The sequence below is a fragment of the Notolabrus celidotus genome, chromosome 22, assembly GCF_009762535.1.
Source record: "Notolabrus celidotus isolate fNotCel1 chromosome 22, fNotCel1.pri, whole genome shotgun sequence".
Classification (NCBI taxonomy): domain Eukaryota; kingdom Metazoa; phylum Chordata; class Actinopteri; order Labriformes; family Labridae; genus Notolabrus; species Notolabrus celidotus.
Genome location: NC_048293.1, coordinates 22,512,271 through 22,532,638, shown reverse-complemented (window position 1 = coordinate 22,532,638; position 20,368 = coordinate 22,512,271). Strand labels below are relative to the sequence as shown.

Genomic DNA, 20,368 nt, shown 5'->3' with positions numbered 1-20,368 from the left:
TCATACATCTTAAATACCGCTAAGTTCAATTTTTACTCTGATGAGGATGCATTTCTTAGAAGAGTTTTTGAATCGTCCTCTAATGTCCAAAAGAAAAACTGAATAAAAGTGTGAAACGTCACGACAAATATCCACTAATTCAAAATGCAAACTCCACACAGATTCCAAACTCCCCCCAAAACTCCCAAACATGATCCCAAGGATGTGATCTCAGTGTCCTCTGAGGGAGCGACAGCCCTGATGGATGGTACAATTAACGCAAATTACATGTGGATATTGATGTAATGAAGATAAATGGGACACATATTGAGTAAACAGTTTCTTAGAAAGCAGGAAAGCTTGACTGTATTTCAGCTGACTGTCCACAGCGGACTGTACAGGCAGCCATCCATCCTCATTAAAAATGCCTTTGATATTGCTGAATTCATCCCGTTTCTAAAAAGCTTCTTTTGGGTCTTATCGGTCATCTGAGGAGGAAATGAGCCCATTATTCTCATGGCAGTGTCAGGCGGACTGCCTTTATCTGATGACAGGCCTGGAGAGACAGCTTTCTGCTCACATGCAGATAAACACAAGGAGGGGCTGATGAAATATTAAGTGGCTGGATATTCTACTTTCTTTGTAAACCATTTTAGAAAACGGAAAAAAAAAATGCACAAAAAACACATTAAAGAAAACGTCACAAATTACTCTGCAAAGTCTCAAACTGTTATGTCTTAACATATCAGTAAAACATGCACTGGCATCTTTTATCATTTACATTTGTCTTCTGCATGATTAATATGCTAAAAATCAAGTCTTTTGGTTAAGATCAAGGATAAATGTTTGCCTTGGTCTAAAACTGAAAAAGTCAAGAGTTATAAAAGTCTCTTTAACATCTAAAAGAAAATAAACGCCTGCAAGCATCAGCTGCAAAAAAAAAACGTACACTGTTTCCTACGTGAGTGTCCTAACTGGCCGTGAGTGATCCAGAGCTTGCAGCGTAGCATAGCTGAAAATCTGCGCCCATGCAGGATGTATTGCAGCCGTCAGCTCCCCTGTGCAAAGCATTCTGGGATATCAAGCATCCTATCCTGTTTGTGTTTAAGTCGTATTTTGTTGCATGAAAAATCTAGAAAGTCTTCACCTTCTTTATTTTAAATATCTAAAATTCAAAGCACAGATCTTCTGTGTGAAATAACTGCTTCTAATCACCACGTTTGACTCCCACCCTGCAGCAGAGGTGACATGCACATAAATAACGATCACTGTCGGAAGATCTAAATTTATGCTTTAAGGAATAAATATTTAAATAGAGCAACAGTCAGGCTAAAAATGTCTGGGCATATCAGCAACAAACGCAAAACAACACGCAGGTTTTAAACTCTGAGATTAAACTAAACGCTTCCACAAAATAGAGAAGTCAATCTAGCGTCCTGTGCCCCTCAAACATGAGGGAAGCCAACCATTATGCCCTCCAGTTTAAAGTGAAGTTATCTTCTACTCTGCTGTTATTTATTTAGAACAAAAACTCATCCATTATTCTAACATTATAAAATGTTCTTCCTAACTTATGGGATCGTAGTGGAGGTAAAGTGGGCCTGATCATCCTGACTAGGAGGTGGCGCCTGACAGCCCTGAATTTAAAATGTAGTTTGTTTTATGTTTTCTCAAAGTTTTAACTGTCAGAAGTAAAAAAAAAAAAAGGAGCTGGATGTATGAAAAGAAATACTATCTCTTCAACTGGTCTCTCTTTGAGCCCTTCTCACCCTTACTAAATGCACAAAATGGTTTAGTCCACCATGACTGAAGTGGAAGGATCAACCTACAGGAAAATCCTTTTAGACTAGTTTCACAAAAAACAGTTTCAGAAAGGTTTGAGATCCTGGGTTGTCAGCCAGAAATGAAGCTGGGATCAAAGTTGTGTTGTGTATAAATTCTTCATATTTATATATTAACCAGCATGATGGATTCAAACTCATACAGCCTTGATTTCATGAAAGTAACCTCAGTAAACAGGTTTGTTTGAAGGTAAATATCGTTCACTGTGAATAGATTTTAGCATCTTTCCCTGTAAACTAGCAGCACATATTTGATATCAGTGTGATATAACTACAACCACCTTGTCTTAAAAACACAACGTTTTAATTCATGTTCATTTTTACTTTGGGTGGTTCCCAAACCTTTTCTCTTTGGAGCCTCCTTCAAGGACATGGAGCAGAAAAAGTGACACTGTTGTGTCAGAAATAAACATCAGTTTTAATATTCTGACTAAAAGAGGTTAGGAAAACAAGTCTCCTTACACAGTTTAATCTACAGACAGCTGTGTGAAATATTCGGCATGTGTGTTTTCATGGTTTGACTTCATTGGGCAAATCCAATTTTAGACCCCCCCCCACCCGAGGATCCCTGATGGACCCCTGATGGATCTCAGTAAACACTTTCTGTCCCTCTTGTTATTAAACCCAGATTTTCAGAGTGAGACACAAAGTCATAGTTATTAAAAGCTTTAAATGAGTCATTTATGATAACTGTTTGGGTTGGGCTGTCATGGGAGAGGCCAGAATCCTGAGCAACGCCCCTGCTCCTAACGTACAGAAAAGTATACAGGCTTTAGGAGGAGTTAAAGGTTCAGTAAGCCAAATATTAGTGCAGGGCCTCCATTTCTAAATCAACAAACTACAAAAAAATAACTGGCTTTTGCTCTTTTAAGAGATGTTTTCTACTTTAAAGGAGCAAAACTTTAACTAATAAAACATCAGATTTGTGCATATCAGGATATATTCTTACCTAACAAAATATCGGCGTTTAATTAGGCTGCATATTTACCCTTTTGTTCAGGTATTTGAAATTTCACTTTATGTGCAAGAAATCGCATCATATGGGCCCATTTCAGATTCTTCACCTTTTAAAATTAACATATCTTACTCTGAGTGTTATTAAACAGATAACAGAGCAGATTTAAAGACTCATCAGCCAATCAGAGAGGCTGTTTTATGACCGGTGAAAGATGAAACAGTGACTCATCATACTCTGACATGCTTCATCATCACCATCAGCTTTAAATATCTGGAACATGCTGAGTAACAAGATACTTACACTTTAATAATCCTCCATCACTTATAGCAGGATGTTTCAGAGAGCTGAAGATGCCACTGAGGCCTGCTGGAGGATTTTAAATCAGATTTATAAACCTCATTTTTAAATGTTTATTAAGCTACAGTGATGATTAGAATAAAAGCAAGGATACAGACTGTTTCTGTCTGTCTCTCCTGGGATCCATTAAATCCTACATTTTCTTTAAAAACACAAAAAGGAGTAAAGTTTATTTGATTTATTTAGCCTACAGTGTTTGGAATACCTGTGATTTATCCATGTGTATAAAATGTATATCTGTGCAAATAAGCAACCATGAGATGTGTTTTCTTCCTCTGATATCAGACCTCACAGAGAGGAGACATCAGCCAATCAGAGCTAAACACCTCTGACTTTACCTCTGACACTTTACGTGTGCACGGTTCAGAAATATTATCTGTACGAAATATTTGGAGCAATGTTGAGATTTGTTTAAATACAGATGTTTTTGAGATATAAAACTGTTATTCCATCACACACTATAAACATCAATAAACCGCAACAAGGTTTTGTTTTTATTCTACATTTTTCCTTGTCAAAAAAATCACATGTATTAAATGGGAAATGTATATGAACGTGCATTATATCCAGCACTAAACAGAGCTTGAATCTGAGTCTCCTGCAGCCTCAGTCTAAGCTAATGTAAAGACTGGCCTTTAAAAAGCCTGACTCATGTCTGCTGAGCTTCAAGCTGAGAGATTCCTCATGCATAAACCTTTGACTATTAAAAAATAACATTTATTTAATTCAGTGTGACGTTATTAATCTGAGTTTTTAGAGCAGCAGCTTTTTTTAAATCACATATCTTCACTTTTATCAGCTGATCAGTGTCAGATCATCACACACACCTGCTCACACTCCTGTTTACAGATGGAGGCTTGTTCAGGCATCATTTTCTGTCCTCTACACGTATGTGTGTATGATCGTGTGTGTGTGTGTGTGTGTGTCTTTTGTTGCAGTGTGGGGAGCGTCAGGGGTTAAAAGGCTAAACGGCATGGATCATTGTTCTCTGTGAAAGGCTCCTTTGACCAGCCCCACAGGGACGAGTCCACATACACACACGGACAAAAGGCAGCGGCACTCTGGATCCTATTAACAACCACACACACTGAGACAGCGGCGTGTGTCTGTGTCGGTGTGTGTGTGTGTGCTAGTGTGTGTGTGTAAATGCAAATAAAAGCAGCCCACCGGCAGGCCCCTCGTGTTTAAATGGATGCCACTTGCTTGTAATTTTACAGCAGGTGCCCTCATCACACACACACACACACACACATGCTGCACACAGTAAAACACACACATGCACGGATGCAGCGACTCTGTAAAGACGCAGTGACAAAATGTCGTCCACGCTCGCAGATACAATCTTTGTGATTTCTCTGATCTGCTCCGTCTCTCAGTGTGAGGCCTCTGAGTGTGCTGCAGCTCACATCCAATTCACAGAGATGCCATTTTCTCCTGCATGTCTCTGCTGCTGCAGACGCTGCAGACGCACAATCCAACATCATCTGACCAGAACATGAAACCTGACAGAGGAAGGAGGAAGAGGAGGGAGGAGGAGGAGGAGGAGACAGCAGGAGGAAAGACGAGTGGAAACAGAAAGAGAGGGGAGAGAGAGGAGAGAAGAGAGAGAGGAGGGAGCGATGTTCCACCTCATCCACTCCCACTCATGCATCTCACGAAAACACCCCGACACTCCTCTTTCTCCTCGCTCTTCATCACGTTTCAAAAACACACATGTTTCCAAGGCAGACACACACACCTTTCAAGGTGTACAGAGCAGAATTCAACCTCCAGCTCAGTGGCTGATATCCATCTTTTTTTAAGGCTCATTTCATGCGAGAGAGAAACCCTGCAGAGAGGGTGTAGCAGGGAAAACGCTCTCTGTCACAGTGAGGCAGAAAAAAAATCCTGAAAATCCACATCCTGACACCGAGCAGTCCTTGCTGCCTGCAACCACATCTCACAGCCACACACAACCAGGGAGACTTCAGTGTCTCCAAATGTCTGACTGTCACATTTACACTGTCTGCACTGAGCACATCAGTATGAAGAGACAGTCAGGGGGGGGGGATCACCTCTGCAAGGCATCGTCTTAGTCTGCAGGAATTCAACAATCAGACACAACAATTATAAAACAGGCAGCTGTGATTGTGCAAAATGTGTACACAATTATTAAAAAGCTATTTAAACAGTTTGAGCTTTTTTTTTTTTAAACGTTTTTCACTTTGCAAAGCATCAAATATTCTGCAAAAATCTGTTTTCACCATCTTCTGTCGAGTATCAGATTTTAAAAGACAAGACAGCAAACCTCAGCAGAGCAAGGGAGGATTTGTCTTATATATATAAATCAGCAGCTTATTTAAATAATTAGAGAAGAAGAATTCAAAGAGGAGATGTATCTTCATCTGAAACCTATTATTTAAAAATCAGTCACCTCTGTTTAACGTGTTCAGCGTCAAGACAGCAGACTAAAAATGTAGGTGGGCTTAACTAAAAAAAAAAGATGAGTAAGAGTGTGTGTGTGTGTGTGTGTGTGTGTGTGGGAGCGTGTTATTTTGGCGCGGGTGCAGCGTGGGCACCGTGTTGTTATCAGCTACTCTGCAGGCAGGACACGCCTTCTCTTCTCTGGGCTCTGTGGTTCTGCTGCAGCACCCTTCACGGCATTACATCACCCAGTTAGAGAGCACCCAGCACCCCACAAACGCCTCTACACACACACACACGCTGACTTACACACTCGACGCCTGCACCATGCAGACATCTGTAGACGTTCACACACACTAATGTCTGCGTTTACACTCCTCAGAAAATACACACGAGAAAATTGAAATACACGTGCAGAAATCACTGCAGGCACAGGAAAAAATATAACACACTACAATCAAAGCTGCTACACACACACACACACACACACATTTCTATCTACACACGAATCACTACACACACTCCACCAGTGAACACACCCACAAATACCTCGCCTTTTTTTTCCTTCACCACCACCCTCACCAGCAGTTTATGTAACATCACACTGCATCCATTTTTTTTTCTTTAAGGTGGTTTTGTTTGCATTTTAATTAAGGGACTGCTCCACACAGTGATTGGCCAATCAGGACAAATTAAACAGTGCAAGACATCACGTGCCGGCGCGTACAGGGCCTGATACACCTGGAGTAATTGCAGCAAACACGAGGATTCATTTCTTTCCTTATTTTTTCACATTTTAATTTAAAGGATGTCTGTAAAGACGGCACAGCGAGTGAAACCGGATAAAAATGTTTAAAAAAAAAAAAAAAAAAAGAGCATTCCCTAAAACCGTGCGTAATGTCTCCCCGCCCTGCAGAGGATCATTGTTACCTTGAGAGCCCTTGGCTTTTTGCGCCTGATTTGTCAGCGCAGTTAATCGGCTGCCAACCAGAACAAAAAAAAAAGCAGGACAGCCAAATTACCCAAAACAGCCTCCATCCTACCCCCAAACCCACCCACACCACCCCGACCTTACATACAAGGGGGGGTGGAGGAAGACGACAAGGAACATTAACTCGAGTGGAGGGAGGGGGGCAGATTTTGCAGAAAATACGCACCGAGCATGAAACTCCACACTCAGAGAAAGAGATGCATTATTATCATTATTATTATTATTATCTACAAACAGACAGCTGTGCAGTGATTTAATATTTAAGTCCTAACCTCAAAATGAATCCTTCAAATTAGAGATAAATCTGAATCATTTTGATCCTTTTAATAAAACTAAATCTTTTTCATTTCCTGTTGAGGCCTACGAATAAAAACATCTTTACATGTGTGTTGTTTTTTATGATTTCAGTGAAGATGTGAAGCAGTAGTAGCAGGTGATGGAGCACCTTTGGGCCCTTTGCAGGGGAAAAAGAGACGCATTCCCTGGCTGGGTCACGCCCATTCTGAGGACCGATTTTTTTTTTTTTCCTTCCTTTTTTTTTCTGGAAAAAGCCTGATTAGGAATTCCCTCTGCATAAATGCACAAGAATCATCTAATCCTATTAACTCTTAAAATCCGACACATCAAAAAATGCGTGCTGCAGCAGTGAAGAGAAATATATTTGTCATCCTCCTGCTTGGGGAGAATTCGCACCAATTTGGGCTCACCGGTTCAGACTGGAGCTGCTGCTCGATTTTAGATTAATCTTTAAGATATGAAGAAATAAAGAACAGGATGAGTGAGGCCTTTTTATTGCATCTTGCTTATTCCACTGCAGATTGTGTGTTTTAAGGCTCACACGCAGCACAAGGCCTCGTCTTTTTCCTGCAATTAAATCTGTCAAATGTGCTGCACAAAATGGGACATCCAGCATTCGTCGCAGTGTGAATGACAAACTGAAGGCTGGGGCTCGTTCAAATTAACATTTCCGTCTGTAAATGGATTTTTCAGTCTTATCTTCAAAGCAGGCCCGAGCTCAGGCTTCTTCTTTTTTTTTCCTCTCCTCAAATGTGGACTGATGAAAGGAGAGAAAAAAGTTGTCGGCTTGACGTGCAGCATGAAATGCAGTTTATTAGAAGCAGAGCACATTTCTGCAGACCTCCCTCATGTCCCTGCGGACGCCATTTGATTCACCAGGGAGCCGAAATGTTTAAAAATCATCACAACCGACCCTGCAGGAGAATTTAAAATACTATTTCTCAACATGTAATATCTTTAATGTCACGAATCAACAATAATGAACGAGTTTGATTCGTTTAATTCGATATTTGGAGCGAGTTCCATCGTGTAAAGATCATATGTGTGTCTCATTTTAAACATCATCGTTTTCCAGTCATTGTCTTTATTTTAATGCAGAATCATCCGTTTAATAAAAATGTGGCAAACGTGTTAAAACAGCAGCCAGCATCTGGATTTGTAACGCAGACACACACACACACACACAAACACACACACAGAGGGAGAGGGATAATGGAGGAATGTGATGGTGTCTGCATGGTGAGGAAGGGAAGTGTGCAGCCTGCTGGTGCGCGCTGTCCATCTGCGTTTACACAGAAGGTCATGTATCATACTGCTGCATGTCAAACGGAATGGTCGAATTACATGAAAATATGCATCTATATTTAAAGAGAGTATCAGACCGCGTGCTGGAGGGGCGGATAGGGGGTGCGCGCGCGCGCCGTGTCAGGGCGCATTTGTTTGACATTTTAACATGGAGCTGTGAAAACAATGCGTGGACACCGGACACCTGGCGTTCACCTTATTCATTATTCATCACCGAAAAAACAAGGTGAAGGGAAGCCTGCAGCTCGATGCTTTTACTCTCTTTCCTCCACGGTTAATGCTCTACAGATCTGTCACACAGGCGTCTGAAAAGGTGCAGGTTGTATTTGTGAGATCAAATGTAAAATAAATTTGATAAATCATGTAGTAAACATCGCCTCAGGGGAGCGGAGAGGACGTGCGTAATACTACACCCGCCTGTCACTGTGCCACTCTCTGCTCCTCCGGGGGAAATTTAAAGGCCAGCATCGCAGAAAAAAATCCCATTTTTTTCATTCCCCACAAACGCAGCTCTTCCTTGGAGGAGACTCCCACCTTGCTCCGGCTCGATATGTGCAGCGTTCAGGTGCGCGCAAAACAGGGAAAAGTCCTGTCAAAGTGGCAAGTTCCAGTCTACCTGTGCGCCATGGAGTCCAGCCTTCCTGCCTCACAGCTCCTCTGGAACCTTCTGCCTGTTTCAGCCTCGTGAAATTAAAATTCAGAAGGGTTTTCTATACGTGGACAAGAGACATAAACAGGTTGGAGTAAAAAAAAAAAACACGACGCTACTGACCTTATAGACAAACAGAACACCAACAGTATCCAAGTCTTTAAAAATCCAGGCGTAAACTCCACCGAGCTGCAGCTTGTTTAAATTCCAGGGACCGGGTAAAGCAGCAGTGTTCCCGGGGCTGGTGCGGAGCGGCGTAGGGGGGCGGAGAGCACCAGGCGGTACCGGGTCTGGGTTTATGGTCCCTCACAGGTGCGTCGAGCACGGTGCATCATGCGCACAAAAGCCGCTGTTGGCTCGGTGAGACTTGCAGCGGCTGCAGGCAAGAGGCGCACGCGCACACACTAACACACAAACACACACACAAACACACACACTCGGGTCCGCCCTCCACTCAGCACCAGCACACGCCATTTAAAGGCGCACAGATCTCGTAAGCGGGGCCGACACTCTCTCACTCTCACACACACACACACGCTCACACACACGTGGCTGCATGGATGCTCCAGCGCCCTTTAGGCTCTCATTATCTGGAGGAAGGGCTCCGTGATGTTACAGTCGATAATCGGTTCATCACTGCGGCTCACTTCACTGCACATTCAGTGTTTGCAGTGCGCACACTGTCGTTTAGGGTTTCAAACAGGTACCTGCTGTCAGAGCTGCAGACAGCACTGATTTATGTGTCTGCACTCTGCTCCAAATCCAAAACCGTCTGTATAAAAGAAATAACACAAGTTCAGTTCACACCAGAGAGCCCGGTCACTGCATCAGTGAATCAAGAAACAATGAGGTGCATTCCCAAAGACAAATATAACTGTGTATTTAATATTTATTCCAACATGCTGGATGTCAATATCACAGCCTAAGAAATAAAACAAAATGACAAACATTCAGGATCTCTCCTCAAACACCTGCTCCTTAAGATTCTCTCCATATGCACAACTGTAGTGACAAATATGCTCTCGCTTGAATATATTCCCTATCAGGAAGTGTGTTTTAAAAGTCTGTAAATACTCACTGACATTAACCTTTGTTTTTATTAAACACATCTCAAAATGTTTACTTTTCTTACATCATCAGGGCTGCTTCTAGCCTTCCTCACATGCAGCAATAGATCTGACAATTTGGAGCATCTAAAGCTACATTTCATTAGGGATGCACCGATCCTACTTTTTAGGTCCCGATACCGATATCGATACCTGAGCTTTGGTTTCTGCTGATACTGATACTAGCCAATCCGATCCTGGTATTGATTTAACAATCTCCATGCCTTAATGTGAGGATAAAATAATGTTTTGGCAACTTCAGGCTTTTCTGACTTTGTAAACCAAAATAAAATAAACATTTTTAAAGTGACAGTATCATTATTCAAGAGATTATAAATGTGTACCAGCAGTTTGGTGAGTTAATCTTCATAACCAATAGATATTACAATTCAACTTTAAACCTCAGCAGTGGATAAGAGGAACCCGTGGCAGGGAGGAGGGCTATTAAAATCATTGAATACATTATTACTCTACCGGGCAAAAATGCACAGATGAATAGATCTGCAATATGGATCGGCACTAAATATCGGCCCTTTGTCACCAATATCCGATCTAGCTTTTTGAGGCCGATCTAGCCGATATCCGATACCAGGATCGGATCGGTGCATCTCTATGAATTTATTTACTCTATTTCAATTCATGAAGATAGTTTGTCAGCAGGTTTGTTTTGGAGTTTAGAAGCAATATATTATTGCATAAAGGGCTAATTTACCCTCAAATAAAAAGAGTAGTAAACCACATATCCCCTTTTTGTTTTTACTGGATGACCAGAACTGGAGATCTTTTCCATATTCTCCATACTTTAAGTGTTTTCCTCTGTAATGCAGTGTTGTTTCAGTCTCTAGTAGTGTATGTAGTTACTTTGAACCTTCAGTAATGGTACTTTTCATTTGTGCAGTTTCAGAGCTCTTGGATAACAGCATCTTTTGTTTGGTATCAGTGGAAGCAGAAACTCCCACACATCCGTCAGAAGCTTGGGGAAGAGGTTTTTGGGCAGCAGCAGCTCTGACATTATTTCTACAGCTTGATTCTTTGATGTTTACAGCATCTGACACTGTGTTTTTAATTTATTATGTAGCCTTTTGGGAGTTAAATTCAAAGTGGTGCAGACGTAACCCTCTGTCTTGTCTACTCCCTCCAAGAGCACACACACTGATCTAGAGATGTGTGCATTTAGTCATCTAGACTATTTAAACTGAACAGCTGGTCATATGTTGTGTCTAAGGAGGCGGCAGTAGCTCAGTCCAGTATGGACCAAGTTTGGCAAGTGGACTGGTGGCTGGAGATGTGCTGGTTCACTTGCCTGGGCACTGCCGAGGTGCCCTTGAGCAAGGCACCGAACCCCCAACTGCTCGGGATGCGCTGGTTGATGGCAGCATCCTCACTCTGACATCTCTCCCTACGCATATTCACTGCATGTGTGTGCATGATTGTATGTATATACTGTGTGTGTAGGATTTCCAAAAAAATAGCACGAGTGAAAAAATGTAATTTCCCCCCAGGGGATTAATAAAATAACTTTCTTCTTCTTCTTCTTCTTCTTCTTCTTCTTCTTCTTCTTCTTCTTCTAAGCCACTATTCTCTGATTAATGTGCTCTAAAGCTCTACGACCTGGATGTAAAGGAACACAGGTGATGACGTCGTCTCGTAGCATGGCGTGGTTTGTCAGTATGTTGATCTAGTAAATGGAGATACAGTTGTATGTAGGCTGTGTCTGGTTATACTGACACAACCACTCCACCAGAGACATGCTAACCTGGTGGTGCTAGCTCTGCTAATAGTAGCCTCACATAGAAAAGTTTGACTAGTCTTCATATCATACTGTGTTGTATTGTAGCATGTAATGCCAAATAGTGTCTTGTTTTATTTTATTGTCGGTGTTAATGTGAGCTGTTTTAATGTTGCTTTACTATTTATGGAGTTTAACCATTTCTGTCCTCTAGAAATTATAGCTATACACGTGTTTTGGATGTTCAAGGTTTCTTTATTTTCCCGTGGGGCAACAGTAACAACATAAGAACAATAGTGTTATGTGGTGTCATCAAGCAGGCCAGTTGCTACCAGGACAAAGAGTTTCTCTTCCTATCTGTCCTGCTTTTTGGCAGCGCGTATCTGCGGCCTGAGAGCCGGTGAAACTCACTAAAGAGAGGATGGCACGGGTCAGCCACGATGGACCAGGCTTTGCTGAGGGTCTTGGTTCGATAAAGGCTTGACATGTCAGGCAGGGATGTGCCCGCAAGCCTACTGCATATCTTTACAATAGCCTGAAGTCTCTTTTTATTTTAGAGATTCAATAAAACATCTGCATTAAAGTGTTGTCGACATTAAAACCCCTGAGCTTACAATCCAGTCATTGTACAGGTTAAACAAGAAGCTTGTACATGTCTGTTCTGTTTACAGGTCTACCTAGATCCACCTTGGTTCCAGCATGTGAAACAGACCTGGTACCAACCTGCAACCTGCTACACCTGCAGTTCCTTGAGTGTCCACTTGAGGCTGAGTGCAAAAGCCAAGGAATCTCCATTAGGTCTCATATTATAACAGTTTTAAAACAGAATTAAAACAGAATTAAACATGCCCCTATGCTGCATGTATTTCTTTTTAACATTACTGGGTTTCAGCGCCTGTTTTGACAATATTAAACGTAAGACTGTGCATACATTTGCATAATTGGGGGCGTGGCCTGATGACTAACAGGTGAGCGCATTTTTGCTGTTTGCTAGGAGGCAAGGCTATGGCCTCGACTCCTCAAAGTTAGAGTGAGTCAGCATTTCCTATATGGCCTCGTAACACCTCACATTACTGAGACTACCCCCCATGTTTTAAGCGGTTCATGCCTTAAAGATATGCTTAATAAATACGTACCAACCCTAACATCTAGCCTCACCTGTGAAGTCCTTTCCTCTACACTAGAAATGAGGACATACACCCTTTAAAGGTTACTGATATCACTCCCCACTTTTGTTTCCTCAGACACCGTCTAACAGGATGATGCAGATTGTACCTCCTCACACTCCTCTGGAGGTCTGACATCCTGCACATTACCCACGGGCGCTTGAACCATCATTAATATGAAACATAATGATAAGTGCCGGTGTTAAAAAAAAATGCATCACTGAAATCGTTCTTCCTGTCCTCCTTTACTCTGCTTTACAAATGTGAGGCACGGGGGAATCTTCTGTCCAATAAAGCCTCCTCTCCTAATACCACACACACTCATCTCTCCACCTCATCCATGTATATCTGAAATCTGGTGTGATTGGCTCATTATTTGCTCTGTCACTGTGAGTACACTGCAGCCTTCCAGTGAGCGCTGTCTCCTGTTATCTCCCCAGCTGATACGCTTGCTAATAAGCTTGTTGTGGCACTTCCTCTCCTCCTTGATGGCCTTTATCTCTCAAACACTTCCAGGTTTTTCACTCTTTATTCACTGGATCATTTATTAAAGCTTTGGCATGCTATCTTGTCTGCCTCAGGTTGCATTCTGTTTCCTAAGATATACAGACACGGTCACGTTTTTTATGAAAACATATTTCTTTGTAAATGTTTTTTAAGGCAAAAGCTTAATATTTACTTTATCTGATGATGCTGTTCATTTATGTTATTTTATCAGGACATTAAAGATAATGCAAACATTTTTATGTGGTTTTCAGATCAACGATGATAAAGGCAAAAACTTGCTTCTTATTTTTGTTTGTGAAGTCATCCTGGAAAGAGAGAACTCCTCAAACTTGTCCAAACCTGTTTCATGACAGAAAAATAAAACGCTGGAATAACATCCTACACTTTGATCAACCTATCACAGCCCTCTGACATCATATGAGGCACGCTAAAAAAACAGCACAAGAGTAATCTCCTTCATGCTAACAGGCTAAAGGCGTTTTTCGACCGGAGGAACTTTACCCTGGAACTACGTGTGTTTCGACCGGTGGACCCAGGGTCTAAATGTAGTTCAGGGGTAGATAATCTGCCCCCTAAAAAGCCCCTGCTAGGGGGGTAGAACTTTTCAAAGGTCCCGGGACTTTCGGGGGACGGGGCCTGCAATGCTGAACGTGTCTGATTGGTAGATTAACCGCAGTGTTTTCATTCCGCCCGCTGTCCACAATAACATCACACACATCTGTGATTCACTTGATTTCTCTTTCTTTCATTAGTTTTTATTTGTTCTATCTTTTTTGTATGTGTGTGTACTTTTCAAAAGAAGAAGCTGTGATTCTCTTGATTTAGCAGCTTGTAACACCGTGAATGCGTCTCTCCCGGTGTTACGGTTTTAAAAGTGACCCTGTAAACTGGAGACCTTCAGCTGAACGTGTCAGTGTTTGTGGAGTTTACACAGCTGTTGAAACACAGAGGGAGTTCCTGAGAACGCAAACTAGTTTAGTTTTTATTAAGATTTCAAAATATCCTCATCAGATATTTAATGATCGTCTAAAGACGTTTATGAGGGATGCATCCGGCTGAGAGTCTCCAGTTAACAGGGTCGCTGTTTAAATCAAAACACCTGCCAATCTCTGCCACGGCTTTTTGAGTTAAAAGGGATTTTAAAGCCGTGTTGAAACGTCTTTGCTACTCGCGCTTATCTCCTCTCACGTGTTGATTCAGTGAATCCATCTGTGATGAAATATAGCACCATCTAAAACAGCGCCAGCTGAGTCTCTTCCATGCTAACAGGCTAACTGTTGTGTTACTCATAATGATACCTGCCTGTCCGTCTGCTTCTATGGTGTCATCTGTGATGAATGGCATTTGTCTTTGTTTTACTGCCCTCTACTGGTCTGGCTGTGTAGTGCATTTACTTTTTTTTCCTCCATACGTCATTGGCCTGATGTGCACAATCTACCCGGGACTTCAGCCTGTGGTCAAAACGCAGACAACAATGGGGGCACAGGAACCTTTTAGTTGAGGGTAAAGTAGTTCAGGGGGCTAAAAGACCTCGGTACTCTTGGTCGAAATGCACCTAACTGTATTGTCGCACAGGAAAATGGCAGCCTTTCCTCCTCCTTCTATGGCGTCATATTTGTTGTATAGCCATTGTTTTTTCATACTGCCCTCTACTGGTCTGGTGGTGTAGTACAGTTACTTTTATTGTTTCTCCATACGTCCTTGGCCTGATTTAAATCATCTTCACGGGATACCAGTCCGCAGGAAAAACAAAAACACTAGGCCACAGGAACCGTTTAGTTCCTGGTACTTTTGGATTAAAAGCACCTCTTGTAAACAAAAGTCGGTACAAGTTGGATTTGGGCCTCAGTATTTTATAAGGGAGGATATCTATCCTCTGCTGGATGAGCAGTTTTAAAAAATGATAAGAGTTGTTTATTTGGAAGGAAAGAGAGTTTCCGAGCAATGATGTCTAAATCTATTAACTGCCTGCCTGACACAGAACAGTAAACTGCCACACTGAAAGACAGTATTGAGAAATACTGCAGAATAGATCTCTCATTCATGAGTTTAAAAAAAGAGAGCTATTATCTGCAGCAGGATGTGCACTGTACTCCAAGCCAGACACTTTACATCCAGCACAGTCAACACACCAATCACCACCGACCACACACACCCTCACCACAGCACTCTAAATCTGAATTTCTGCACTGTTGTTTCATTTCAATCTGTCTCAGTAATCTAAATATATCTGAGTGTGTCAGTGCAGCGGTACAGTAAAGTCCTCTAAACACAACACAAACCCACATTTCTAAATTCAAACAAATATCTGTATATTTTTACGGCTGACGCAGGATCTCTCCTGAGGGTTTAGGAATTGCCAGTTACTACAATTCCAGGTAGAGGCTCATGCATGGTGTATACCTAACACTGACTTCTCCCTGTATTCTACAACTATGTCTGTATTTCTGCACGTTTTCTGGAAGCTTACAAATACAAACATTGCAGTACCACCGGAAACCATGGGGGCAGTGTTGAGCAGTTACGCCAACAGTTCAAGTCAAGTCATCAAAATACAACAACATGCTTGTTTGAAACTATAAACATTTCACACGGGGAACTCACGTTGTGTTTGGCGTCCATGCTCTGACCTCATTGCTCCTCGCTTTCTAGCATTAAATGTAGAAATGTAGGAGTGACTAAATACACATACAGTGGAGGCCTGCAGGTGGCTGCTGGGGAGATGTTGGGGCTGAATGTCTGAGCAGTGGTGCAGGGTGAATCTTGCAGCTTAAGTTTGTTAAGTCATTGCAAGAATGAAACATTGCAAATGTTAAATTAGTGCAGCTCGAGTTGGAACCAGCAGATGTTTCCTTCCTGTCTATAACGCTGCCTCCTCCTGCACAGATAATCAGCACCTCCTCCACTGTCGCAATGTTTTCTTTGTAGTAACTTTTGACTCTGAGTGGCGCCCTCTAGTGGATGCATTGTTTAATATCCATCCCAACCTACACCACCAGTCAAAAGTTTGGAAACACCTTCTCATTCAAGGGTTTGTATTTATTTTAATCATTTGAAACACTGTAGATTAAAACCGAAGACATCAAAACTATGAATGAACATATATGGAATTATTGAATGAACAAAAAAGTGTTAAACAAACCAGAATATGTTTTATACTTTAGATTCTGTAAAGTAGCCCCCTTTTTCCTTCATGACAGCTTTGCACACTCTTGGTATTCTCTCAGTCTGCTTCATGAAGTGGTCTCCTGGAATGGTTTCTAATTAACATGAGCCTTGTCAAGAGTTCATTTGCAGAATGACTTGCCTTCTTAATGTGTTTGAGACCATCAGTTGTGTTGTTCAGAGGTAGGGTTAGTACACAATGGATAGCCATATTTGACTACTGTTGTAATCCAGATTATGGCAAAACCAGATTATTTCATAGTTTTGATGTCTTCAGTGTTAATCTACAATGTTGAAAATAATTATAATAAATAAAAACCATTGAATGAGAAGGTGTTTCCAAACTTTGACTGGTAGTGTACATGATGCATGGGAGTGTGTGTGTTACAATGCTTACGTGCATATCTATTTTCAGACATAAAGAAAGCATCATTGAGCCTTATCTTTAAAAAGTAGCTGCATCATGAGGTCTGTCTTCTGCATCAGTATGAAACTTTGGGCTGCAATCTCATAATCAATGTGCTTTGACAAGGTGCATATTTTTCCCAGGGATAAAGTTGCAGCTTTTCAGCTTCAATTGAGCGATTGCAAAAGTATTTGTATCTTTACGTCATTTAAACCCCCAAAAATGTAAAAGTAAGACTAAGGTTAAGAGTGGAAAAGTGTTGCTTTAATATTTGTTTTTGTTTTTTTGCAGACACTTGGGTTCATTCTGTTGATTCTTTTTGGAAATACAATCACAGAAAAATATTAAAAACTGAAATTTGAGTAGTACTAGGAGGAAAAATCTGTGGCATTGTGCATGTATTAACAAAAATAGCATCAGAGAAATAAAGTAATCTTTCAAAGATGGCGGCTCGAGAGCTGTACCTTGCGTTCCAACATACTGCTGACTGCCTCCTCATAAACCCAGCATGTTACACAATCAGTCCTGCTTCTAAAGAGCAGCACATAACATTTTACTTACATTTCCAGGAGACCTGTAATGGATCTCAACACTGTTAATCCATATGTAGTAGTGTTTAAGTGGTTTGGCGCTTACACTGTATTGAGTGTTCTGTCACAGCAGATGAAGGAGGAACAGATGAGCCTCACACTACTCTGAGAGCATGCATCTCAAGAGCATCTGCACAGCTTTACAGCTTTCCTCACACCTGCAGAGAGCACTCAAGACGGAGAGGAGGTTTTATGTGCATAAATGGACCCATTTTCTCATGACAGTTCGACACTCACACACTCCAAGACTGTATTGATGCATGCGAACCTACATGAATGCAAAAGCTCTGTTACTGCCATAAGGAGCAATCTGTACAGGTGTGGTTTCAAAAGGTCCAGCAGTCGTCCAGGGGGGGGCCAAGACCACAGAGCCAAGGCCCACACACGTGGACTAAACATTCAGATCCCTGACTCTGTGTAGAGATGCAAACATGCTTCCATTTCTCTCAATGCACAAAAGTGGAGCCACAATATCACTGCCATCTTGTGCTGGCAGTATTGACCGCACAGTTACCTGCAGAACAACGAAGATCCCTCAGATGGGTCTAGTCCACAGCAGGAGAGATCACTGTCAGTTTGAAGCAAATACTCACGTCACGGTTATGGAAAGTTCAATGACTCTTGTGTTAGAGCTGCTTAGCATCAAATAACTGATATATCCAAACTCCTGCTAAGACCTAACAACAATGACGGACACTATGTTTGAGAAAAATGTATCTGACATGTATCCTGATTTTGCAGTTGGACCCATGTCCCATCTGTTAGCATAGAGGTGCAGGCTTTATGACCTATACTGAAGCTAGTCAGTAGGGGGAGCTCTAAATGTTTTGGCTCCATCTTTCATATAGTGTCTGTTTCAGACCTCACACACAATTATAAGCACCAGCATGCCTGGTTTTAGATGCATGTGTTGCTTGCACATTTTGGTCCCTTTTCAGAGGGAGGACTAAGTTTGATGAAGTGGTGATGGAGTTCATCAGAGAGAGGAAACAACTACACAACTCTGTTTGTTTACATCAAATTTACAGACAATTAACCACTTCTAATACACATTAGCATGGAAGATGAGTTGGTAAGAGGTCTGCAGAAATTCAGAACATGCATACACAATAACTGATCCAATATAAGACTCTGACACGGGTGCAGAGACACTAAGATCGCATATTTAAGCTAACAGTTAATGTGAGCAATACATAACCCCAATGCTCCAGTAAAACCACACTTCTGTCTCTTCTGCAGAATATACATCAACAACAAAAATAAATACTGTCCCTCCAGGTTCAGATGTTATCATGTTACAATATCTATTTTTAAACCAAGAACAGATAATGAAATATGAATACCTGGGGGTTTATAACCTCAGTGTATTGGTGCCATGTGTTTGTATGCATGATGGAGCTCATAAGAATCCTTCATTTGTTTATCTTTTAGTGTCAGTACTCACGATCCTTCTGATGCATGACGGTGTCAAGTCAGTTGCCATGATAACCTCTCCCAGGCAGGTGTGCACCATAGACTGTAAATAAAAAGGTGTGCACATGCAGCCGGCCTCCTTCTCCCCCTGCAGAGTCCCGAGACCTTCACAGCACCGTCACTGCAGGGCGACATACCTGAAAATACACAGACAACAATAAACTGTGTGACCAATTTACATAAAGTGTTTGATCATAACTTTGAACAGACTTTACTTACTCGAAACTCAGTGCAGAGATCTGGTTTCTCCCCCACACACACACGTGTTTTAAGCTAGCTCCGGCGAATTAGCATTAGCAACAGCTCACACAGTGCTCACCTGAACAACATAACATGTCGATCGCCCAGTTTTTATAATCTTTACACTCACTATTCTCACTTTGTTCCACTTCTATCCTCCTATCTCACACGATAAGATAGGAAAAGCTAAGTTATTGACTCTTCCTCTCTGACTGACAGCTGTTTAAAACAGCTAACTACTTAGCATTCCATGACAGGTTCAAGGACAGCTCGAACTTTACAGCTTCTCTCGCAACTCCACATTAAGAGTTCCTCACTGAGTTAACTTGACAGTGTAATAAATAATACAGTTAGGGAGTAGATTTGCACTGAAATATTCATTTTAATTATTTAATTACAATACTACAATGTAAAACAAATGAACAATGAAGGTATTTCATCAGGGTGCTACACACTACAAGATAATCCAGGTTGAGGCCTTCTTCGATGTGGTGGAACTCTGAAGACAACTGAGCATGCGCTGTGTGGATTGTCACGCAGAATCAATGGAAAGATAGCCAATCAGGAGGAAAGCTGGAAACAAAAAAGGAGAACCAATTTGTTTAACTTTTTAGCTTCCTGCCTGTCTTCCACTATGTTTGTTTACTCAAACTCCCTGAAAGCTGTAGACTTTTTTTATTTGACACTGCCTATCTTAGTTCATTTTAACTCACTTCAAATTAAAATTTTAATGTAATTTTTAATACATTTCTAATTTTACTTTTTCTTTTCTGTGTTTTATTATATTTGTCATTTTGATTATGTTCTTTTATGCCTGTCTGAATGTTTTCAATGCATTTAATGTTTTAATGTAAAGCACATTGAGTTGCCCTCGTGTATGAAATGCTCTATACAAATAAAGCTGCCTTGCCTTGCCTTGCCTAAAGTTGTATGTGACTGGAAGAATTGCACAAAAAAACGAGATAATAATAATAATAATACATTTTATTTATATAGAACCATTCAAAACACAGTTACAAAGTGCTTTACACAAAGTGTAGACATGTACACCAGCAGATTAAAATTACATTAAAAGCATGACACATATGGTGGATGGCAAGCTGCTCCCCTGTTGTTTGACGTCATTTCTCCAGTTGGATTGATTGTTGGGATATTAGATAGATAGATAGATAGATAGATAGATAGATAGATAGATAGATAGATAGA

At 41.3% G+C, this 20,368-nt stretch overlaps 1 protein-coding gene across 1 annotated transcript in view; it reads right to left on the bottom strand.

Annotated features, from left to right (window-relative positions):
- nrxn3a (neurexin 3a) overlaps nucleotides 1-19,053 on the bottom strand; it is a 161,743-nt gene extending 142,690 nt beyond the window's left edge. Inside the window, 1 exon segment of the mRNA XM_034675290.1 lies at nucleotides 18,894-19,053. The gene's annotated coding sequence lies outside the window, so the exon portion shown is untranslated.
- Nucleotides 19,054-20,368: the final 1,315 nt, after the last annotated feature.